Source organism: Lissotriton vulgaris, chromosome 7 (assembly GCF_964263255.1).
Source record: "Lissotriton vulgaris chromosome 7, aLisVul1.2, whole genome shotgun sequence".
Taxonomy (NCBI): Eukaryota; Metazoa; Chordata; class Amphibia; order Caudata; family Salamandridae; genus Lissotriton; species Lissotriton vulgaris.
This window is the reverse complement of record NC_141695.1, coordinates 1,012,205,489-1,012,231,473: the sequence shown is the minus strand read 5'-3', so window position 1 is coordinate 1,012,231,473 and position 25,985 is coordinate 1,012,205,489. Positions and strand designations below refer to the sequence as shown.

At 41.0% G+C, this 25,985-nt stretch overlaps 1 protein-coding gene across 3 annotated transcripts in view; it reads left to right on the top strand.

Moving 5' to 3' along the window:
* The first annotated feature begins 9,068 nt into the window (after positions 1 to 9,068).
* The window catches only part of KCNMB1 (potassium calcium-activated channel subfamily M regulatory beta subunit 1), an 80,820-nt gene continuing 63,903 nt past the window's right edge, over positions 9,069 to 25,985 (top strand). For 2 of the 3 annotated variants that reach the window (XR_015297550.1, XM_086931429.1), the window contains exon 1: positions 9,069 to 9,234. The gene's annotated coding sequence lies outside the window, so the exon portion shown is untranslated. The remainder of the gene's footprint in view (positions 9,235 to 25,985) is intronic. The other variant, XM_086931428.1, reaches the window with a different exon arrangement.

Sequence of the window (25,985 nt, the reverse complement as noted above, 5' to 3'; positions counted from 1 at the left end):
GGCTTCCAAACACTGAGATGATTAGCTATTCTTTATTAAAATGGTTGCATAGAGGTAGCCTAGCAGTGGGCAGACTGTTCACTTGAATCTAGTGCCTGCCTATCAGAATGGCATAAAACACTATCTTACATGCACACAATGTTATTTCTTCCATATGTTTACATCCTCAGATTGCACGCTCTCTCCAAAAGTCTCATCTACAAACCTAAAACCCTTTGAGATGACCTAGACCGAAACCTTCCAATTGTGATCTCTCCTTTTTTCTTCAAATTAGCTTCTCCTTCTCTTCTTTCCTTTGCTTACCTCCTCTATCTGAGCCCTCTAAATCACACGCACAACTGCATTAATCTATGTTATTGTCTAGCTCCAAATTGTCCCCATCACCTTTCAAAGATCAGAACCTCTAATTCTTTGTAAGTCATACCCCTCCAATTCAACAATAATGAATCTCCTCTAGCTCTTTTATTAAATGTTCCACAAATAACTTTTAGTAAATGCATGGAATGGTTACCCTGGGAGCACAAGAACAATGCCAATAATCAACAACAAACAATAAACATTGGATCAACCACCAACCTTGCTTCTGGAACAGCAAGCAATCTGGTAATGTGTGCCAATGCCTGGTCACCTGTAGTAAGTTGTAAATGAATACAATTACAATACAGTATGTCATTTAAAACAAAGGCTCTACACTTCACTTAGTAGCACAGGAATTAGTAAGGAGGTTTCAAGTTTTAAAACTGCCTATGTTGAAAAAAGACCTTCTGTGCATACTGTACTGGTACTAAACTGGGCAACCCCTTGTGCTCCCGGTTCATTGTACCTAGTACTCACTTATTGCAATCTGTTTTTATAGCCACATAACTATTTTGGCCTTGAGCTAATGCTCAAAGACAGGATAGGGAGGTGAGAAAATGAAAATATTTTGAGAAAAAAAACTTTCTTTATTAAGGTTTGTACATTGTTTTGGAACCCTTTTTTCAAATTACTTAATATTCTTTGACCAGCTTTGCAACGTTCCAGCGTTCCTACTTTTCATGCCTTTTGAGCACACAATTTACTCCACTATTAATATGTTTCAATTAGCAGCAGAAAATAAATAGTTGTATAACATTACACAGCTTCAAACATATCAGAACAGCAATCCTAATTTCACAGCTCAGTGCTGACATCGAAGGCATTACCACTTTCAAATAATTATCTTTTAAATACTTTAAAGTGATTGAAAATGTACATAGCAGTCTTTGAATGTACGTGCAGAGGAGCTAAACAATGGAGACTCAACTATTATTATATATATTTAACAAAAATACAATCCAGACGTGAAGTCGCCAAAAAGAGTGGGAGAGTTTGTCGAAAAGGAATGCTCAGTATTGGAACTGCATGCCAATATCTGCTGAAGGAGGATTAAGAACTGTCCAGTTCTGTTTTTAAATCAAAACACAAACATTTTATTTAACATGTGCACACGTGTTTACCTTTCCCAAATGCGTGGAGTAAAGGTATATCACTCTTATTTAATAAGAAAAAAAGAATTCAACCGAGATTGGGCCATTTTGTTCTATGAAGTATATGCCAGGTTCAAATTTTTAGACATGGAGAAGGGGTTTTAAAATGTACATTCATGAAATAAAACATTGATATTTTACTGAGGCTTCTTAAAAAAGGTTTAGACCGTTTCTGAAAATGTTCTTAAGCATACTTGGAAACATTAGAAAGTAAGAGTTAATATTTCTAACTTGAGTAAAACTCAGTCATATGTTTTTTAGAACAACTCCAACATTAAAAAAACACTTTGTTTAGTTTATTCATTAGAAAAAGAAATACATATTTTTATCTATTTTTTTTTAAAGTGTATAACTATTAATTCCAGCCTTCAGTAAATCCTGAGCAACTTTAAAATAATGAATTAAAATAATAAAAAAATGTAAACAACTATCTAACTTTGACTTGTTAATTTACCCAAGATTTTTTTAACTTGCAGGAATTTTTTTTTTTTTTACATTTATTCCATGATTTGCCAAATACTTCAATAATTTTAAAATTCTCAATATGTATTTTCCTAAATAATTCCAACTGATTAGAAATATGTTTTACGTTATAAAAGTGTAATCAACATTCTCAAATTAAAAAATCCTAAACATTTATTTTTCTAATGACATTAGCATGAAAAATCGTTCAAAACTGTGAAACTATTAAAGGAATCCGAAAAATGAAGAAAACTGCTTAATCAATAATGCAAGTATTTTATAGCTGTATATTTGGTATTTAGTTTTTATACATGAGCACCCTGACATTTTTAGCCAAAGAACCATAAATAAGGACAGAAATGGTACATACCATGAAATGGAGCTACTGTGGGGAACACAAACTTAACTAGATTATTGAGGCATGGGACAAAGATGCTGATTTGTGAAAAGTAAATAGAGTAACAAATACGACACAGAGACAGGTCGTGTGATATAGTTTCAAAATACAATTAAACAAAAAGTGATGAATGGAATGCTTAAATTAATCTGAGCCACTGGTCATTATTAACAAGCCCACATCCCACTCCATGGTTATTTTGCACACCATGCCACCTTAGTTTGAATCCAGTGAAATGCAAATCAATCGTATCCTGTTCCAATAGGAACCTTTCCGCCTGAACTTCCAGGCCACGGCCTCCCTGAACCAGAACACAAACAGTCCAAGACCAATTTCATCCATATTAGGACTCATCAGTCGGGTATAGATTAGTTTCAGTGATATAGCTTGTACTGGACACATATCTGGGCATAACCTTGGCACTTGGAGCATTACATGAAACACACAAAAGGTGATGGAGGAATTTTTGTAATAAGTCTAATGTCTGGCAATCACTTGGGATAACCAGTGCTAAAGTCATTGTGCTCTCTCCGTAAAACATGGCAAAATTGGTATATTCCTAATTGGCATATATATTTTACTTGTAAGTCACTAGAAACCTGTAAATTAAATTTAGTGGGCCTGCAGCACTGATTGTGCAAACCACTTATGTAGCACTTTAAACATGTCTCAGGTCTGCCATTACAGCCTGTGTGGAGTTTTTAAACTGCCATGTCAACCTGGCCAAAGAAACCTTTTTTCCTGGCCCAAACCTTTCTTTTTAATACATATAATTCACCCCTAGTGTAGGCCATGGGCAGCCCAGAAGGGCTCATTGCAGACTTGCAGCTCATCAGGACCAAAACATTGCCCAGACTGTTCAACAGATCTCAGACTCTGAACTTCACATCGTAAACCATCATCAGGGGGATCCTTGACATTGATGCAATAGGTCTTGGCACCATACCCTATCCACATCTCAGCACCTAGTCCTCGCTTCGACTGTGTGACACATCTTCAACACGGATCCACGCAATGCTCAGCAAATCAAGATTTAAGGTACCCTGGTCAGTGGGCCTAACTGGGTCCTTGTCACCAGCTCATGCTCCATCACGGACGGTCTGAACTTGTGACTTTGTCCCAGTCTGGAACAACCAGATATCTACAGTTGATACTTTACCCTTTCCATAGCGCTATTTTCTTTAAAAACCTTCAAATTCAATATCTCCGCTTCTACTAATTGGATTTTTGTCATTTTGGTCTTGTCTTATTTATTAGAAATCACTAATTTATTCTAATACTGTGGTGGGGCTACTTTTGTGGTGTGTTTTCACTGTCTTACTGTTTAAATTGTTGCACAAATATTTTGCACATTGCCTCTGAGTGAAGTTGACTGCTCTGAATCAAGATACCTGAGGGTTGATTGCAGGTTAATTTTGGGTCTGCTTCTGACTTCACCCTGGTTTCTCCCCCCTCAACCAGTAGCCCAATTTCTTACATTCTACTTTTAAAAACGATGGACTCTCCGTGTGGGCTGTAAGTACTTTGTAGGACTGATGCCATGTTTTCAGGTTAAGCCTAGTGGGCGGCACAATGTGTGAAGCAGGCCACAGGAAACATTTAAGTTCCATGCAATGAGAGTATTATCGGTATTTTTTACGAAGTATTTTCTGGGAAGTTAAATATGCCATTTGGGGACTGGCCAATTTTCCCATGTTTAGGGGAAAGAGCACAAACACTGGGGTGCAGAGTGCAGAGCTTAAAAACCAGCAGCTTTAGTATACAATAATTTAGGGTGATCATACAAAAATGAATTTTTCTGGCAATACTTAAACAGCTTGATCTACTTTTTAATAAGCATGGGAAGCATGAAGAAGAGGCACATGCTAAAGTCTGCTGACATACTGTGTAATTGCTACACAGAGTGATTGTGAGCTGCATTGTATGTTCAAACATTGTAAAAGCTATGCTTCGTCTTTCACAGAATTCAGAAAGATGGAATGTCGGCAGCGGTTTGACATGCAGATCTCATAATATCACACTGGTGTGTTTAACTCACTTGGTAACTCTACTAACATTTGATCAGACTGACTTCCAGAAACATCGCATATGCCTCTCAATGGCAAGCAGCCTATTGTAATGTGTGCTAAGGTTATAAAGCAGTGCATGTTGTTCGAGTTGGGCCATTTAGTCATTTGTGAATTAAACCTATGCATCATTTCAATGATAGCCACTGTGGTAGATAATGGGCCTGAGTAAAGTCTTACGAACGTTTCATTTTTTTTTTTAGTATTACTTCTTACTTCATTATAGTGTTTCGCAGTTCCTAAGGGGAAGCACCTTACGCTTGAGAATATGGTTTATACATAACAAACCACAGTCATCAAGGTACCTCTTGATAAGCATACTAAAAGTGTGTTTTTCTCTCAGGCAAACTGATACATTTTCTTGAATAATATTTAATATCATAGTCAGAAAATGTTCTTGCATATTATTTCATAATATTGTCAACTTTTTTCCTAGGGAGATTTCGAATGAATATGATTTCCTCTGAACATCTTTGTCTGTTTATTAAAAGTAAATCATATCTTACATAATACTTAAAATTCAACAAATTCTACAAAAATAAATGTCATCATACAATGCATAAATATAAGCCACGTGTGACCTAAACAGCATCATGGGATTGAAAATCAAATAACATTGACACAAAACAGTCTTTCATTTCGAAAACAAATATTATAAAAACTCAGCCCTTAAAAACTGAGTTCCAGCAGTACCGACAACTCCAGATTAAAGAGCACAGCACAATAAAATGCTCAAGTCAATTTAAAACCATAGCAAAAAATGTAATAAACAGAAAAAAACACCAAAACCATCAAACTAGGTTACGGGGAGTTACAGATATGAATTTTAAAATGTTTACCGCAAAATGAGACAAAAAAGGGCTAATCATTACCATTTGATAACTTAGTTCCAGCATTCATGCCATAACAGTTTACACACATCATCGCTGGCCATGTATTAAAATACAATACAAATAAATAGGTAAAACATATACAGTACTCAAAATACATCATCTTATCACTGTCTCATCACAATTGATTGAATTCTACAAAGAAGGAAAAAAAAGAAGAGGGCTGATCAGAAGTTATTGTTCGCAATTGACCGAGACCTAGTCATGGTTTCAGGCCAACTCAAATGTAGTGGATGGTCGCATACACCAAGCTGGGTGTAACAGTCAAAGATTTTACCTTCTGACTCAGTCTGTGAAAAGGAAGCAATACATCTTCCACTAGGATGAGGTCCAAGGCTATGGATAGAGAGTCTCCCTCAATGTAGGATGATGTTGTTGAACTCTTGCTGGAGCTATTGGTTTTAGTACCAAAAGCTCTGATAAAGAGAAACATGAATTTCACAGCCACCAATAATGCATTGTTGGTCAGATAGATTTGACACCTTGTCCCAGTCTAAGGTTTAATCTTTTAACTTAGTCACTGCTCCAGCGGGGAAAGGTGTGGAACCAAAGCTGGGCAGGGCTCCATGAGGCCAGGTATCATTGCTGTGATGTCCAGTTGAATCTGTTTTCAGCACAGCAAAAGCGCTGAGCAGGACTTCTTACTCACCCTGAGCAGGACTTCTTACTCACCTTGTTTTCAACCTTTATGGACAATCCTCAGCACCTTTCCTGGTCCTCCAGAGATGGAAAACATGAGTTAATCTCAACTTTATCAAAGCTCTGAGAAAGATCTTTGGTCAGTTCTGCAGGCTCCAATTCCTCAGAGCAGGCTTCAGTGTACCTGGTCTCTCTCCTGCCAGGGGTTCTGCAAGGTCTAGTTCTCAGTAATAAACTTGGACCTCTTGGGATCAGGTGCCTTTCTGATTTTTGTGTCACTGAAGAAGGTAAACAGATGGTCATCCACTTGTCACTTGGAGAGTTTCCAGTCCCTGGAGTCCTTCTGTGAGTCATCTTCTTCCAGCAGGAATCATGTGACTTGTTCCAGCAGGGCCTAATTATTCAGATGAAGTCTTCACTGGTCCAGGAATGTTCAAAAGGAAGAGGGGGTGTTGATACTATATCTATGATTTGCTCTAGTCAGTGATGATTGGAAACATTTGACACCCAATCCTGTATAGCAGAACTGGTTATTTGCCAGTTATGGCACTTACTGCCTAAAGTACATTTTTATAAAGCTATTTTCCTGCTTAAGATATCAAAAATTTGATTTCATTGTTAAATTAGATTTTTAAAATCAAACATGAAATAACTTTAAACTTTTCTCGAGCCTTTTCCTCAGCCAAAATATGAATTTAAGATTATAATCCATGTCAGTTTACTTAACAAAAGATTTAGCAAGGGCTATACAGTGAAATATTTTTTGGCACTATTATTTCAAAGTGAGGGCATACTAACCTTAATGTGTAGTGTGCACTATTTTGATAAATTAGCACACTGTCTAATAGGCCTAAAAGGCACCCTTTAAGGATAATTTATGAATGTAAAAATTATAGACTTTTCCTTATTGGCAAATGCATGTTCCCAACTATCTGTCACTACAGTGCATTCAGACTGTAGCCCAGCTAGAGCACATTGGTGCTTCCGTCAGAGATATATTTATATGTCTGGTGTTAGCCACGATCTTTTGATTTTACTAGAATTATATCTATAATTTACTTACATAAAGGGGCTTTCAGTTCCCTCTGCTCATCCATTGGATTGTTCTTCTTTAATTCACATACTGCTTCTGCTCACTACGGCATATTGCATGGAACAATGGGTCAGCCTACTTTAGCCACAGGCTAACTTCACTTTGAGTGACTGCATTTAGTCCTTTCACAAGGAGGACACTGACATACAAGGTAGTTACCTTCAGGCCAGTTTTTTTGTTTGTACTTTATTATTACTTTGGTGTTACCTTTGTTTGTAGAGCCTGATGTTACAGCAAGATGCTTTCCACCATGTGAGATTACAGGGTACATTCTAGCTTTTTTAGTGCCTGTCTCCTACCATGGCTCTTGTAAATTCTTTATGAAGTGGCCTCTGAGTGTAATGAGGGTGCTCTATCTTTGCAACCATGTCTGTCATTCCTTATTTCTTTCCTTTTATCTTTCCTTCTTTCTTTTATTTTTCTTTCTCTCCCTCCTCTTTCTTTCTTTGTTTTTTGTCTGCCTTTCTTTCTTCCCCTAAGGCAAGAGGCTGGCAGCCAATGCCACGTTTTTTTAAAACCTGTGTTAGCCAAGACCTTTTGATTTTGCTAAAATGATGTGTATAACAGTTATCTATATGGGTTTTTTGCCAGATTTTATCCATTTGTATATGGTTATGTCATTCACTTTATTTCCTCCATCCACTCCAGCTGAAGCAAGGGGCAATGTGTCAGCCCACTTCAGCCATTGACTGGCTTCACTATGAGCTATGAATTGCTTCCCTTTAACAAGGAGTACATCAACACACAAAGCAGATGTCTTCAGTGCCATGTACTGCTATGGCAATGTGTGCTTTTTAAGACCAAAAGCATATTTATGTCCTTAGTCAATGTTTTTGTTTAGATTGATTATGGCCCGGCAGCTTCCTGACAATCAAGTTTTGCAAACACCGGAACAAAGTCAGACCTATTGGCTTTGCCAATGTTTGTTGTCATATTCGTGGGTGATGTGAATACACACTTTAGGCAACATATGGCATTTAAATTTCTATGCCACTGTTTCAGTTTAGGAGCAATTTACAATGGGCTAGGGAAGGGACATTAAATAGGCCAAGTGGTGAGTTCCAATGTACAGCAGGCATTTTAGAGGGAACACATGACCTTCACTTCTGTTTAGAAGTGGTAAAATACCAGGAGTTCTAAAGCTAGCAAACGTAGGATAAAAAAATGTGAACAATCTCTGTGACCATGAAGAAAGGGTGGATTTGCTGTATTGCTGTTGAGGTGTACAATTAGACATACAAACCACTCCTAATGTTTTGATGCACAGGAAGGGTTTGAAAAGAGTGCAAACTTATCTGCTTGTGAGCCACATTTATGTGAGGAATATAGTATGTGTCTGAATTTAGGTCACAAAAGGGGTTTGGAGAAGGGCGCAAGAAATAAGTGATTTGTCTTTTCCCCCAGAGATGTCCCCTCATGTACTCGTTTCTGCTTTTTAGAGATAACGACCGCTATGTAAGTATAATGGCATTACAGTGTGAATCATGGATCTGCTTTCAAGTTATATGGTGCTTGTTGCTGTGCTGGTTCAATCACACACTCAAACACTCATTCGCTAACTCACCCACTTTCTAAATCTCGCGTTTTTTCACTGACTCAAAATATTAGCCCCATTACTTGCCATCTGCATACCCACCCGTCCGATCAACTTTTTCAAAATGTACCATTCAGATATTTGACGGGTACTTGGATTGTCCTGTGAGGACGATCGAAAAGACCTGAAAAAATAAATAGATGCATGAAATAGAAATTATTCTAAAAGTACTAAAGAAAAGCAGTGGCAGCATGAAAACCAGCCTTACAACTCTTTAACATCGGGCATGTTTCTCGCTGAAAGTCGAATGCTTAGTTTATGTATGATACGAGCTTCGTCGCGGTATTTAATCTCCAGATGTTTACTAAAACCGCAGCCCAGGTTTCAGGTCGTACATTTTAAGCGTCCGCTCATTCATACCTTACCTTTTAAGGGCAAAGAAAATTACAATGCCCTCTAATAACTTTAGAGTTGAGTTTAGTTACCACAAAACAAACGAAGCGTTTAGTTACCACAAACGAAGCGAAGACCTCCTAAAGACAGTTTCCGGATGAATCTATCCCGGCTCTACCGTTTCAGGGAGCGCTTTGCTTCATCGGAAACTTTTTAATAAGGTGAAGGAGCCACCGACAACTCGACGCGAAAGTAAGTGGATCAATATTATTAATAATAATTGCTTATGAGCCTGTGTGAAGATTATTTTCAGTGTTGTGCTGAACATCTGAATAGCATCCCTGTGTGTTTCACATGCACCTTTATCGGCGCTGGTGAGTGACGCAGTGGACGAATGCCTCCACTGCTGGGGTCTCACTTTGACCCCATGATCACAGGTTCGAGTCAGGTCCATTCAGCTTTTCATCCTTCTGATGTGGGTAAGAAAAAAACAACCACTGACTATTGATAGTGCAAACCACCCTTGTGGTGTAACGCAGGCCCCCGCTGCGCAGGTGCATCCCCAGCCCTACAGTTGGGGCCCCAACCAGTCAGGAAGCCCCCTTTCAGCGCAAGGTCAATTAATATCTGCGAGCGATGGGAGACCCTGGGCCCCTCATTACATCATGCGAGGGGCTGAGGCGGGAATACCTTTGTGTTACTCCACTGAAGCGCCCCCGCCCCTGGGGGCAATAGGTGATTTCAAAATACGCAGTTTTTGTTAAAACTGGTCAGAATTACAAAAACCCGTGGTGCGTGTTATTCTGCAAAAAGCAATACTTTGGTATTAGTATCTGAACCTTACTTGGCACTAGTGGCGTAATAAAACGTGAGCCCCCCACCCCCTCCCCAAAGTACTTGGAGGCCCCCTCCTCCCAGACCCAGTCAGGAACTCTCAGGCCAGAGGCTCCTCGCCCATGCACCATGCCGCCCCTAAAGCAGATCTCGCCCCCCCACCCCCACGCCGCGGGTGGTGCGAGGGCTAATGTTATTACCCCACTGCTTGACACAGGGATCTCTCACTTGATTCTGTAACTCAGCGCTGGCAATAGGCGGGCGGTGTACACTCGGGCTTATTTACAAGCCCCTTGCGCCACTTTTGCATCACTTTTCCCATGTTCAAAGTAACGCAAAATGGGTGCAATAAGCCCCTCAGTGGGTAACAAGGCTGCCATGGGCTGTCATTGACGCAAGGCAAACGCCACCCCAACCCTCTATTTGGGGTTTGGTAGGAAAGCAGAGCCCCAATAGGGGAGTGGCTCGGACGACGCCAAGGTCCGGTGCTACTGCAACTGCTGCGCCATTAACAGCTACGCGGCTGTGTCCATGGTGCTCAAGCATTTGTCTATATTCGAGTATTGGTTTTTCCTGACAACAAAAATGTTTCTGAGCCAACGTGCAACATGGTAAATATGCAATGCACTCCCTGACATACAGGCCGCACATTAACAGCCGCGGTTTAATAGAAACCTTTTCAGAGGCAGTGCCACTGTGATCCGGTGCTCTGTAAAAATAGCTATGGGGAGCGAATGGAAAAGAAGAAAACTGCATTAGTTCAGAGCGCCTCAGGCATGTTGTGTCTAATGCTAAGTAAAGAATAAAAGTGCAGTTATTTTTCCCCTATTACTGTGAAAAACGGCTCTTACATTCCCATTCCTGTAACAGTGTTTGTTCACTGGAAAGGTTAGACAGTGATTTCACTGGACAACATTTATTATTGCTACCGGGCTCAGCAAAGCAACACTTGATACTGCAAAGTGCCTGATGGTAGTTGTACACCTGACACCCTCCCCCCTTGACTGTGGTTTTCCGTTGTATGTGGAACTATGTGGCTGACCAGGTTGTGCATTGAGAATCAACCGACCACTTACAAAACACCCGTCCAAACAGTGTGTGGTTCTGGTGAGTATGTTGTTAGCAGCTGAGCCCATTCAACATTAAAGATTAACAGGCTGTGGAGCTGGCAAAGCCAAATCAGCCTTTTATCCTTCACAAATAAAAGAATGACTGGTTTCAAATGTTAAATAATAGTTCAATGCAAGATTTAATACTATAGGTGCTGAGTAATCCTCGGTATCTGAGAATATCCGCACAATATTTCATTTAATTGCCCCCTGCATGAATTACCTTAAACATCTTCTGAATTACAGTTAGTTACAAATCTGGGAGTGCAACTGATGGGGTCATGATCACAAAGTGATCAAATCTAATGTGTGACTGTTGAACGTTCATATGTGAATATTTTTTGCAGATGACCACGCTTGCATTTATGCATGTCACCTTTAAATATTTGCTGCCCCCAAACCATGTAATATGTGGGACAAAGTGCCTTACATCATAAGGATATTAAAAATCACAAGGCCTACCTTTACACAGTTATAAAACTTTGAGGCGTCTTGTGATATCCTTATAATGTACAGCCGGGGGTACTTTATTTCTTATAATACATGGTCACACCATAACCATTCCCACAAACCACTTAAATACTTGGGGACATGTTTATGAGCTTATTTGTATCGCTCGTGGTGCAAGAGCGATAGAAACAAAAAATGTGATTTATGAAGCCACGCAAGGCCACCTTGCGTAACTTCATAAATCTTGAGTAATGGAACGGAGATAAAATTGCTGCAGTGCATCACTCTGCACTGGGGTGGTGTTTCCATGGGTGTTGCTTGAGTGTTCTCATGAAACATCCTTGAATTTTGATGCATTCCCAGATTTACAAGAACTTGCAAACCTGGGAAAGCCCTAAAAAGATACAATTCACCAGGAGAGGCATAACAAGGAGAAATATGATAAGTTGCCCAAGGTATTTCCACTTCTGATATGTGCTGCATTCTACAGCACTCATAGAAAGAGGGAAATGCCTCTCAGGATTGATTTTGTGCTGGAAGGTGCATCTTCCTGCTCAAAAACAATCTTGCATGTAACACAGGCAACCTTGCACCATGGTGCAAGGGTGCCTGCATTGGCACTAGGCAGCTCATTGTGCACCAGCCCCGGGGAAAGGACAGGAATGTGCTGTATTGCCTTAAATATGGTGCATTCCTGTCCTTTTCCAGTGACGCAGCAAAGCGCAGCAAGGTGATTTGCTGTGCCCCTTTTTCATAAATATGGTCCACGGTACATTTGATTTTTCATGTTCATAATCATGAACAATAATATTATATTACTCTCCATGACCTGCCTTCCCAATCTGCTCCTGGCAGGTATTGTGACATCTGAAATCAACTATAATAAGTTATTCCTGTTGAGCGGATAAGTCATTTCCTTATTACAGGTGACTAGATGTACCACAAGTAAGCTATAATTTTAGGAAAACATCCTTTACAACGCAACTTTTACCACCCAGTGCCTTTACGACACAACTTTTACAACGCATGCCATTACAACGCATTGTGCTGGGTGGCGCTCTAGGATAGGGAATAGATTTAATTTACTATCCAACACCTTCCCTACTATCCACGGGGACTGGAGTTGGAATAGTAAATTAAAGTATTCACTATCCAGCACCCCTCAACACTATGCTTTGTAACAGCATGCGTTGTAAAACCTGCGATGTAAAGGCATGCGTGGTAAAAGCATGCATTGTAATGTTATACATCCATAATTTTATGTTATGTATGGCCCTCAAAATCATCTGCCCTTGCTTCCACTGCTATGCAGGGGCAAAGGAGGAACGGGAGAGCTATACGTAATATGGGCTCTCCTCCCTGTTCCAAATTAAAAAAAATGGCCTCCTCTCACCCACAACCACTCTTTTCTGTGACTTCCCTTCCCTCCCATCCAAAAGCTTTACTTTCGGCTTTCCAGTGCCGCTCTGCAAGGCTCTCAGAGAACCCAGCCAAAGCTGCCGGGCATTGCTTTATGAGGTAGCAAAAGTCGTTAACAAGTTCTGTTTCCCACTGGTGCAATGCCATAGCAGTGAATTATTGGATTTAAAATCCAGTTATTCATGCAAATGGCTTGCTGGGATAGCTATACATAACAGAAATTGTCTGTGAAAGCAATGATGTTGATCTCAGCATTTCTGAATGGTATCCTATAAATAAGGGTAGAATATGAAGTATACTGAGAATGGACTTGTGTTCTCATAAAATTCTTTATCCCAGAAATTATTAAAATCATATTTAAAGATGAAAAAAATTAAAAAGATGTTTTTTCTACTCAGCCTGTATGTATGTCCAAAGTCGTTTTATTAGACCATTGTTTCCCAAATTTTGGATCCCAACTCACTGGTGAGTCCTGAGCAGTGAAAGTCCAAGCAGTAAATAAAGATGCTTTTAAATTCTGTTTTTATCTTGTCACATTTGCTCTACTTCAGATACAGAGCTCAAATATCAGGCTATGTCCTCTGACAAATTGTGGCTTTTTTAACATTAGGATTTCGTGTTTAGAACTTCTCACTTTGCAGTCAAAGAAAGAAAAGTAAAGTGAATTATGTGACTGTCTTGCTGTGGTAAATTGGGAGTCAAAGTAAAGGCTGTTGAATATATTTTTTGTAACACAACAAAATAAACAGTCAGGAAAGTAAAAATGTAGCAGTTTTGTTTGTAATTGTGAAGTGTGCTGGAAACAAAGATTTTAATAGGATAAAAACAAATAAAGACACTTTACTTGGTAATTCATAAATGATAAATAAAAACCGAAACCCAATTTCGGGCCCCATTCACAAGGCAAACTAAGAGGAAAGACTAACTTTAAGAACTTCAGTATTCACAAAGGGCTTTTATGATCAGTAATGTTAGATTTTGTCTCAGCTAAACTTAAGTTTTCGTCTGTGTGTGAGTGGGTGTCTTTGAGTGTGTGACTGGGTGAATGCTTCCTGTTGATGATGTTATGTTATGTTATTGAATCTTATATAGCGCGCAGCTGCCCCAGCAAAGGGGCGTCCCAGCGCTTTTAGCAAAGAGGTATAACAAACACAACAACCTGAAACTGTGACGACCAACATACCCCCGGAACTAAACTAAAGGAAAGAAAAAAGTTTTAATAGCTTTCCTAAAGACAAGCAGACACTCTATGCTGCGAATCTGCTCAGGCAGGGAATTCCATAACCTAACTGCAAGGCAGCGAAAAGACCGTCCTCCCGCCAGGCAGCGCTTGACCCGCGGGACAACAACCAGGTGCTGCCCCGGCAAAAGCAGCCGGTGGGAGGGGACATAGGGAGTAAGCAAGTTACTCAACAAGTCAGGTCTAGCAAGTTTCACAATCTTAAAGGATAGACACTGCACCTTGAATTGAATACGTTTCACCATAGGAAGCCAGTGGAGCCTCCGGATAATGCCAGCAACGGGATGAAATTGCAGGAGTCCCACCAGGATTCGGGCTGCTGCATTTTGAACCCATTGCATACTAAGTATTTCAGCCTTATTTGCCCCCAACAAAAGAGAGCTGGCATAGTCCAGGCGAGATAGAATGGTCGCCTGGACAACCAGCTGACATGTCGATGGATAAAAAACTTCAGAAGGGGCTTTAGACCCCGCAGAAGGCTGAAACACTTGCCAGCCACTTTCCTAATGTGAGCCTGAAAACTGAGAGATGAATCCATCCATACCCCAAGATTTTTAACCACTACCTTTGGGATTGGGATATCGCCCAGCACAGTCGGCCACCAATGCTAGCTCCACAAGCTCGCATTCTTCCCGACCAACAAAACCTCCATTTTGTTGGCATTTAGTTGCAGGCAATTGGTAGCCATCCATTCAGCTACAGCCGTCATCCCATCTCTGAACCTAGAGGCATTCGAAGAAGACCCTTCAGCCAAGGTAACAACAAGCTGCGTGTCGTCTGCATATGAGACCATAATAAGGTCCCCCTGCCTGGCGACAGCAGCTAAAGGCTGAATGTAAAGATTGAACAATGAAGGGCTCAGCGTCGAACCCTGGGGTACCACCTGGTCGATGGAATGGGCCTGAGAAAGAAACGGGGGGTGGACACACGGAAAGATCTTTCGGTCAGAAAAGATCTGAACCATTCCAGAGCCGACCCAATCACCCCAGCTTCCTCTAGCCGCTGAAGCAGAATGCCATGCGAGACCGTGTCAAAGGCGGCACTGAGATCTAACAGGATTAGTGCCACACTTTGACCAAAATCAAGAATGGACCGCAGATGTTCAGTAGTGGCCAGGAGAGCCCTCTCCGTACAGTGACCTGGTCGGAACCCTTTCTGAGATGGATCCAAGATGTTATTAGAATTCATGAACTGTGTAAGCACGTTGTTGACATGTGCCTCTGCAATCTTAGCCACCCATGGAAGAAGAGATATAGGTCTAACATTTTCAGGCTTGGTTGGGTCCAGCATAGGTTTTTAAGAATAGGGTATACCCATGCCTATTGGCATGGTGCCAGAACAGTAGCAGTGGAAAAGGAGGAGTTAACTATTTGGCATAAAGGAGCCCGAAAAATAGAAAGTAACTCCCTAAACTGCGTTGGCTTCAGAGGGTCGGAAGGAGAACCAGTTTTAATTTTACCACTCAGCCGAGTGAACTCCTTCTGTGACATACAAGGGATGGCTGCCAAAGTCGACCGAGACCCAGTTCCCAAAGGCGAAGACATAGAATGGGTGGAGACTTGAGGAAAAGATTGATAAATAGCGCACACCTTTTCCACAAAAAAGGTAGCTAAATCATCACACTGCTTTGCGGTCGATATGTCGGGCACCGTAACTTTCTTAGTCCTAAGATCTTTAAGAATCTTAAAAATGCATTTTGCAGGATTAGGACTCCTCTTAATTTTGCTAGCATAGTAGGCAGCACGAACTTTGCAGATGATACTGCTTAATTTTAGCGCGACAGCATAACTTTTTCTCTGGATCATAATCCCTTCTCCACTCCCGTTCTGCTTTTTTACATGCTTTCCTTAAAGCAATCAAAAAGTCATTATATCATGGACTGGTGGTAGAAGTTCGCCCCTTAAACCATTTAGCAGGGATAAGGGAATCTAGACCATGATTAATCCAGTCACAGAACGAGCCATAATCAGACTCAGAGTCATCTAACAGTCCCAAGGGGTTAGCAAATCGTGGAAGTCCTCTAGCTTCAACTTACGCCAGCTTCCGATAGGTGGTTGACTGTAGCAGGTGGCTTTTAGTTCTGAACTCTAACTTGCCCTGACAGGGTTGAGGCCACCTCTGTTCAGCCAAGTGGAGACTGCATATGACCCAGTAGGTGTGTGCTATCTTGGTTCCAATACAAACATCTTCAAACATCACTTTGCCATTTTCATTAAATGCAGAAATGATTTCCCAAATGCTCCATTTTTTGGTTTAGTAAACAGGGATTTGTTCCATAAACACCAGCATGAAGTTTTCATCCAGCAGCCTTATTTTATATTTTAGTAAATAAACAATTGTTTTCCTGAACCTTAAATTTCACCTTTTCAAAATATACTAATGTTCTCTCAAAAATGAGTTTTCCTTTAATTCACTACATTTATTTTAATAACATAGTCTCATTTACATTTACTATTACTCTGCTTAGAGAGATGCTACATGATTTGCAATGCCGAGGTTCAAGCCTCACATGTCCTGTAAAGATTCATACTCCCATGTGCTGAAGTTGGTGAAAAGGACTGCCCTAATCATGCACAGCCTCGTATGACCTGGCACTATTACATTTGGCCATATGCTAACTCATGTGATCATGTAAAACGATCAATTACCAGGAACTGCTTCTTAGTGTAGCTTCACATGCTCATACATGCTTTTTATTTCCATATACTGCTCTATATGGTGTGATGCGTATGCTCTTCAAGTGCCCACTTTCAGCTTCCCAATTCCATGTACTGCTTCAAATATCTATGGACCGGTATCATATTTCAGAAGCAGCTTATAATAGCCAGTTTCAGGCTTATAGGTCTAGTTTAGCCTCTCTTACCCATGTAAACATTCACTTGTCCTTGTACAACAATAATACGAAAAAATCAGCTTCCTATCTGTAGCCTCACGAGCCAATCTATTGCCACATATACACTTTTGCTAACTCAAATACCTCTATATTGTGAGCAGCCGCGGTCAGCAGTAGGAGTTCCTGCAGGGCGGTGACGTAGGGAGGGGCAGGGTGGGGGTAATAATGTATGGATTACGGAGTTTCACAGGTAAGTAAACATATAAATAAATAAAACAAATTTCGTTGCGCGCACTGCATCGCATTTGGGGATGCAGTGCACGCAACGAAATTCGTTTTATTTATTTATATGTTTACTCACCTGTGAAACTCCGTGATCCATACATTACTACCCCCCACCCTGCCCCTACCCCTCCCCACGTCACCACCCTGCAGGAACTCCTACTGCCGACTGCGGCTGATTGTGAGTTCAGCCTACCTATAGGTGGCCTCAAATGCCTTTGATGCTAGTGTACCTCCATCATATGCCAACAGCAACATCATATTTCCAGATTCAACATAGCAATCCAAGATACAGCCTCGCCTGCCAATGTACGGCCTCATGTAGTCACGTATAGACCTATGAGCCTTAAGTTAACAACAATAATGCGCCCACCCACAACCATATCTGACTACTGGTGTCTGATGTAACATTAAACTAGCACATTTGACAGTGTTTCAACATAAAATGACAGGACTATGTCCAAGCTTAGCCTCACATGCCTTCGGGGTCCTCCTGTTCAGGACCAGGTGAGCTCCACTACAAGGCAAGGTGGATGCTGGAGGGTCACGTGACCTCAAAATATCGTTTCTATGGCTCATGGTATCTGTTCTGTGGGGGTCAGTTTTCAGGCAGTGGCAGGATAAAGCACCTTCCGAGGCAGGATAAAGCATCTTCCGAGGCCCTTCCGTACCAGGTAATGAATTGGTCAGATAAACGATGCACTGAATTTACTAATGATGATTGGGACAACCTGTTTATCAACTACTTTACTAAATATTAAGTTTGCAGGTATTTTCATAACATATGTTTATATTATATGTGTAGCTTATGTGTGTTGTAAATTATTGCATGCATATACTATAATAGTACTTCACATTATTGAATATACTGCTGTAGTAGGTAACCACAATTGCCCTTTCTTGTTTTGCAAACTTTTCTATCGCATCCACAGTGGGGTGACATACACAAGAGCTTGCTCAGTGGTGTTGTAAAATGGTAATACAGGTACTGGGATGTGCTTAAATGTCACAATGCTTGAGGGTTATTCATAAAGGGACTTCACCGGGATTGCTTTATGCTGAGGGGCAAGTAACATCTACCTCTTTGACAGTAAAAGTCTCCCCAGAAATACTGGTAAAACCTACATTCCTTTGTAGTACAATTTAAAAATCATTTCTTTCTATAGGTTTACATCAAAAGATTGCAGGCTATCACGAAAAATCTTCACCTGCTAATACCTACAACTCTGTATGAAAACGTGACCTTGACTTAAAATTTTCATTTTTCCCTCCCTTATTTATTTTGAATGTCCAGCTCCTTCACGTCTACTTCCTGCATGCCTCATGTCTATATAGACTACCCTAAATCCCATGCCTGTCTTAGAAACCATATCTCTGCAACCTAACAATATGTATTTATTTCATCAGCCATCTGCTTTTCATATAACCCCCTTCTAATGATCATACTTAAGTCTTTAATGTACCACAAAGATACTGGAATAAATGCATGGAATGGTTTCTTTAAGAGCACAAGACTAATCCCGATAGCCAAAGGACTGAGCACTAACTTTGGACTCCTAGGCAGCGTGCTATTCAGAGTAAAGACTTTAACACCTTGTCAGGGGTAGTAAGCATTATATCCATGCAGTTTCAATTAAATTTCATATCAATGTATCAAAATCAGCAGGTGGTTTTTGACGCTCATGTTTTGAGTGCCACCTGTAACAATATACTGTCCCAATCAGTCACATGTATATATTTCTGTATATAGTCGGAAAAAGATGTGTGCTCCTACCAAGAACTCCAAACTACGTATGTCCTGTCCCACACACAGTTCTACAAGTTTCTCCAGTTGAGACACGCACTTCAATCACATCTCCCTTATGACACATCCCTTATGTAGTTTAATCCACTGGAGCCTACGTTTTTAATGGGTAACTTGGGCAAAGACGGAGTTTCTAAAATATACCGCACTCTGGTAATTAGCACCCCTGGTACTTTAGACCATCTTAGAGTCTGATGGGAAACATGGGTTGGTTCCCTTGAGGACGCTGATTGGTGTGATGCACTCAGAACAATCACCACTTCCTCTAAGTTACCCTGATCCAAACATACTACTTGTATGGTGCCTATCTTTCCGGGCCTGGCTCCACCAAGCAGAGTTGGTCCCAGACCCTGCCTGTTCCCAGTCGGATGGTGCTCTCACTGATTTTTACTATGTGGTGTGATTGTGCCCAGTCAGTCAGGGGTCTGGTTGGCTTTGGTAGCTGAATTGTCTACGGTGCTGGGACGGGAGGACCCCCTGCCCCCTTTGCAGTTTTCCTGGGGGTCCTCAAGGGCCTGGATGGTACAAGAGCTGACCGAGCATTTCTGGGAACAGCCCTTATGGTCGTGAAGAGGGATATTGCTGCCCGACGGAAATCTTCCGGCCCTTTCACTCTATCTAAAAGGCGGGTAGACTAGTGTGCAATGCAGGAACAGCCTCCTATTAGACTCAGGGCTGTCCCCGTAAATACAGCTGTGTATGTGGGAAATGGCTGGACTTGTAGATTTGAAGTATGGTTCTAGGACCAGGATATCAGGGTGATTACTGGATTGTATTGATGGCTTGTACCTATTTCATGGCATTTCTTTTCAAAATATGTAATCCCACTTGAAGTGCCATTTGTGTGTCACACTGTAACTTTCCTTCTTGATAAAGAAACAATAACATCTGCTCATCAAAAACAAATAAGTATAATTTCCAATTGGGAAAATATAGAGATTTGAAGTTTGGTGTGTCTGGACTCACAATTTAAAATCACAATTTATGGTGAAGTCAGATTTTAAATTACAAATCTGAAATTGCCACTAGAAAGTTGTCATTTTCTTACTTTACCTGTTCTGTATATCTGTCTGCCTCTGAATACATGTCTGAGTTTGGTGGCAGCTGGGCTTTGTGCATTCTCTCTAGTCAGTCACACAAAGGGAGCTGGGGTGTGATATTTGCATCCCGAGGGCCCATTACCAGGCTTATGGGCCTCCTGAGGTAGATTGTGAGAAAGGAGCTGACACTTGCACCTGAATTGGGTTGTGCTTCAAAGAAACATTTGGGTAAAAGTACTGGACTCCTGGCACCACCAAATCAAAACCTTGCTGTAACCAAGGACATTCTGCCTGGAAGAAGAGCTGCTGTGTTGTAGGAGGGACTGCCACTTTGCTAACTGCATTGCTGTCTTGGCCTGCTGCCTGCTGCTTCTTGCCTGGGAGTGAGAGGGACTGGACCTGTTTTTTAGATCCTTGAATCCCAGTTTCTACAAAGGCTTACTGACTTGTCTCCTCTTCTCTGACATCTCAGGGTCATAAAAGACTTCTTGCAATTCTGCTGGTGCTGCTGGACTCTGGCATCTGTGAGTCCTACCCTTGCCTGAGGTACCCCCTCAAGCCCTGGGCCTCAAAAGTAACTTCTGCAGCTATCTTCTAAAAAAATAAAGAAAGTGACGCCCTTGCAATGATTGGAACCAACGTAGTGCTCTCATATACTGTGGCGATTCGACGACGATGCGGGTCCCGATTGCGAGGTTCGACTATAATAAAGCACGGATCTAAAGATTCCGATGTGAGGCTCAACATTGACACAGCGGCAATACTTCAACACTGACAGTGAGGCTCAACTTCCACGCATCGCCCCGACTGTGGGAATCAGAACTGATGCATCAAGTTTTCAACACTGATTCTTGCTCCATCCAAGGTACTTTTTCAGCAGGGATTGCGGTCGGCCATGCCCTGCATTTACTCTAGTTTAGTGTGACCTCAAGTAATCTTTCAGTGCTGTTGACTTCTAAGCACTATTTTTGGATTTCATCTCTAAAAGTTCATATCTCAAGTTCTACTCATTGGATTTTTGTCATTTTGGTCTTGTTTTACTCAGATAAATATTCACTATTTTTCTGAACTAGTGTGGAGTATCTGTGTTTTTTTTTCTCTGTGTTGCTGTAATTTAAGTGTTGCAAAAATACTTTACTCATTGCGTCTTAATTTAAGCCTGACTGCTCTGTGCCAAGCTACCAGAGGGTGAGCACTGGTTAGTTTAGGTTATGTATTTGACTTACCCTGACTAGGATTGTGGTCCCTACTTGGTCAGGATGCAAACCTCTGCCAACTAGAGGCCCAATATCTAACACAGTTTTTTCTTTGGGATCAATTGTGTTTTGAAGAGTGGAAAGGGAACTTCCCCATTACAAAACATTTAATTTGTTAATTCAAAAGACAGACCATCACACATGCACACAGACCAACACATTTGCAGACAAATATATTCTGTAAGACCTATAAACACCATGCACAGATCAACAAACATAATGGCAACGGTGTACCCATATCATGAGCCAAATATAGCACTGAACAGCAGGAGGATATGGTGATAGGCAGCTGGGGGCACAGTGCAATATGTGTGATGGGCACATGGTCATGTAGAGCAGAGTAAAGTACACCAGGATGTACAGAAGGATGAGTAGCAGAGGAACATGTGGGATACACCCCAGGGGAGCACTGTGTAATGCACCTTTTGGAGGGCATAGATTTATGTGCATCTGGAGAACACTTGGGGATACACTGAAGAGGGGCACAATCATCATGTAATATTGTGCCTGTTTGCTCTCTTTAGAATAAGGAAGTATTTTACAGGTATTATCACAAGTTTTGGTGATATAGAGCTTCAGATCTTGCATGTTCTTGGCTTTTACCCTGCATGGGCATAGATAACATTAATATAGACGAGCTATCATTCATCTAACACTTCTTTGTGGTAGCAGTGGCAATCGAATATATTTTTGGGCCATGTCTGGTTCATATGGTGACCTTTTATGCTCAGTCAATTACATCTACTTCACTTTTTATTAATCGACAGTCACATGGACACTATTCTCAATATTGATTTGGAGCTTCTCTCTGGGAGCTCACAGTGAGGAGAGCACCAATTTCAGGTTTTTTCCAATGAGCACCGTTGTAAGGTGTTATAAATAAGTATTATTTTGTTAATCTTAGACAACTTTTGTTAATTGATATTCCAGTCCTGAGGAAGTCATAGGGTGACTAAACCCGAGGACAAAACATGTGTTGGCTAGTGCAAGGCTGGTGTGAAACTTGTGATTAAAAGAAGATTTGAAGGATTTAAAGATTACTGTAGTACTTTCATTTAGACTGAATATTGCATGTGCTCAGAGTTCTTGTTTTGTTTTATTGAATTGTTGAGGGGGGTTGACATCCGTACTCTTGGAGCACTGCTAAATCTTGGTACCACAATGATTATGCTCTTCATATCCCTTATTCACCCATCATTTCAAAAGCATTAGTGGGCGCACCTCCTCTTCCTCCTGCTGCCTTCAAGTAATTGGTGACAGGGGGAAGCTGAGAGTGGCCTTGTCAGTGCAGGGCTGTGATCTTGTGTCATTCTTCTGAGGACTGCAAAAATCCGACTATTCAGATGTGTATCACTGTATGGCTGGTATCTTCTTTTGATGCTTCAGATTTTCCTTTGCTAATGTTTTTACTTGTCCATCTTTCCGGTACACATTTATTTTCTTTTCTGGCTATATCCGCCCGATTCATCAAAGGAAATAGCGCTCGCAAAGGGCCAGATTCTGAGAATCTGGCCCTTTGCGAGAGCGATTTTTGCATTTGGGATTCAGCATCCCAAATGTAAAAATCGCTAATTGCGATCTCGCAATTTTGCGAGGAATGACATTTAAGGAACCTCTATTTGAGATTCCTTAAATGCAATTCAACATCCAATTTAAATGTGCGAATTCGCAATTTCTAGGTGCAATTTACCGCGAGGTAAGACCTCGTGGTAAATTGCGAAAACTCAGAAAAATGCATTTAAATGCATTTTTCTGAGTTGCATGTTACACACACACATGTCCTTTGGACATGTGTGTGTGCAACACCTGTGTGAAATTTCATTTGAGGGGTGCTACAGGGTGTCCTTTGGACACCCCTGGCACCCTTCAAATCGCTATCTCATTTGCGATTAGCAAATTGCTAATCGCAAATAAGGATTACTCACCATTCATTCCTATGGGCCTTTTGGCCCATAGGAATGAATGGGGAGTTTTTCCTTATTTGCAATTAGCAATTTGCTAATCGCAAATAAAGAATGTGTAGGAATCGCAAAAAATATTGCGATTCCTACATGAATCCCGTTTTGCGAGTCCTTAATAGCGATTCGCTATGAATCGCTATTAGGGACTCGCAAAACGGGAGAATGATGAATCAGGCGGCATGAGTCTTACGGGGCTATAGTCTATCAACATGTTTTTATTCTGGAATGCCAATACAAAATTGCTCCAAAAAATGAAACAATATGGTATTTGGCGAAGTGATAACATTGGCCCGATAGTGCTATTTTAACTAAAGAGAAAAAAATACGCACATTGCAGTAATGGATATATTTTTGAGTTTTTCAAGCAAAAGAATTACAATGGGATCTCAAAAAAGATCAATGTTAGATCAGGTTTCATTAACTTTCATGAGCTTAATTTCTTGGGGCCCTATTGAGTTGTTACAGAAGCACACAATAAGTGTGCAGTTACAGAAAGCGAACATTCCTAGGCACTTCAGTACACAAATGCATTGTCCATTTCTTTTCACTTGCATTAATAAAATAAAATACTGATGGAGTGTTGGACAGTACTTAGTTTCTGCTATGTAGTAAGTAAGGATTTATTTCTTATTTAGAAAACACCGGCAGAGTTTTGCATCGGCATCCTGGTCGTATCCATATTTAGTTTGAAATCTTTCAATTAGTTTTAACAACAAGATGCAGTGTAAGTTTATGGCCGGAGTCGTAGGCGCATCCAGAATTAATTGTAGCAAGCAAGTGTACGCAGGCTGCATTCGTTGCATTTAAGGTTAAATAAAGGGTATGTCACTAATGGAAGCACAGGACACTGTATGGGAGGCATTGTGTACAACATAAACGCGGTGTATTGAGTCTGAATTGATTATTGAACGCAAATGTGTCCGAAAAGACCCGGTTATGCAAAACTGGCAATCGATTGATTGTATTTCAAAGAAAAGCGGAGTTGCAGAGAGACTCGGTGAGTTAGGTCCCTCCTGGGACACCATAGTCTTTGGTGTCAGCTAAAAGAAGACTAACTGCAGTACTGCACTGCTAATTAGAGAGCTTTTGAAATGTCTCTTCGGTTTTTGATGTCGCTAAAGCTTCCACAGTCAGACAAATGCAAGGAAAGGGACGCTCTACCTGAAAAAAGAAACCATGCTCTCATCTAGGATTGGAGAGGCCAGCTTTCGGCGCCTCAATGGGGTTTCCTAAAGGAAGGCTGAATTGACCTATATCTAAAACATGAATAATATTATAATAAATATTTAAAAAGGATTTTTAAAGCATTTCTGCTGCTTCTAACCGCTGCAAATAACAGGTGTAATTATCACCCAATTTAACGGGGATCAGACTGGTAACACATGCAAACACATTTGCAGGGGCAGGTACAATCATTACATTTATTTTATAACGGTATAACTATTTTTATATATGTTCTTTAAGCAGCTGTTAGGTCATTCTGAAATTCTGATAGTGCTGAAGAAGTCTTCTCCCTTAAATTCATATTTTACCAAATATTTGTACATTATTCAGCACATAATCTGAAAAAAGCGGTTGTAATAAATAACAGTGCTTTTTCCATAGGGCGGTATACCACAGTTCTGCCGCTTATAACTTCGCTATATAACAGCTGTAATTATTAATTTTTTCAAATGTGCAGAATTTACCAACCAAAGAAGGTTGGAGCGCAGGAATATAATCTTGTGACCTTCAAATCACCGCCTATTCCAACAGAGATTATTTAAATCTCGGAGTCATTGTGTCACTTCTTCAGTGGCAATGTCTGCGAAAAAATAAAATGTATGTAAATGAATCACGTGCTTCTGACAGTAGTTCATAGTCTTAAAATCCTAAACCTAATGTGTATTCTGTTACAAAATCTTAACATTTTTCCTCAATGCTCAGAACACAATATGCTCCATTCTCGAGCAGTGGCAGGCAGTAAACTGAGCAGATGGAGGTAGGTGGGCGGTCCACACACATACACACATACATTCTCACACTCAACCATCTACATGCACACTCACTCACACCCATATGCTCCCTATTACGCACACATAAACACACCCATATTCACAGCGTACACTCGCTAATACACATACATTCATACACACACAGACACAACTAACTTACTGGCAGCGGTGATCTTGGGTGGTGGGAGGGAACCTCTGAAATTTCTGCAGGGTTATGTCTGCCTCCTCTCATTGGCTGACCTTGGGTCAGCGAGTCAGAGGAGGCCACAGTCCCTTATTGGTCATGGAGTGGGATAGGGTGAGTGAGAGTTATTGACCCCACCCCACTATGTCACAAGGTGCCACTGATCGATACTTATCCCTGGGCCCAGGTCCGAGTCTATCTGGGTTGCACCCCCTTGTCATGAGGGATACGACCTCCAGGTGACTTGCCAGGGTGAGCAGTTCACACCCACTGGACTGTGAAATCCTCAGCCCGGCAAAAGTCAGTTCAGGCAGCCAGGCGCCAAATCATTCAGCACATGTACAGTGCCTGGATGTCTGACCTGAACATGAAGGTTGTCTGTCAGGCTGACTTTTGATCATTCTGACAGACACCCCTCATTTCTGGAAAAACATGGGAAGATGTACTCTGCTGGTTCTCAATCCCGGTAAAGCTCTGTAACTGTCCTCACTTTTTCCCATTTTAGGTACCACAAAACCTCCTTTTCCTGGTCTGCTGGCTCCTGCCCCCATCATCTTACATCAGACAGAGCACTGCATCAATAATACTTCTCTCTTG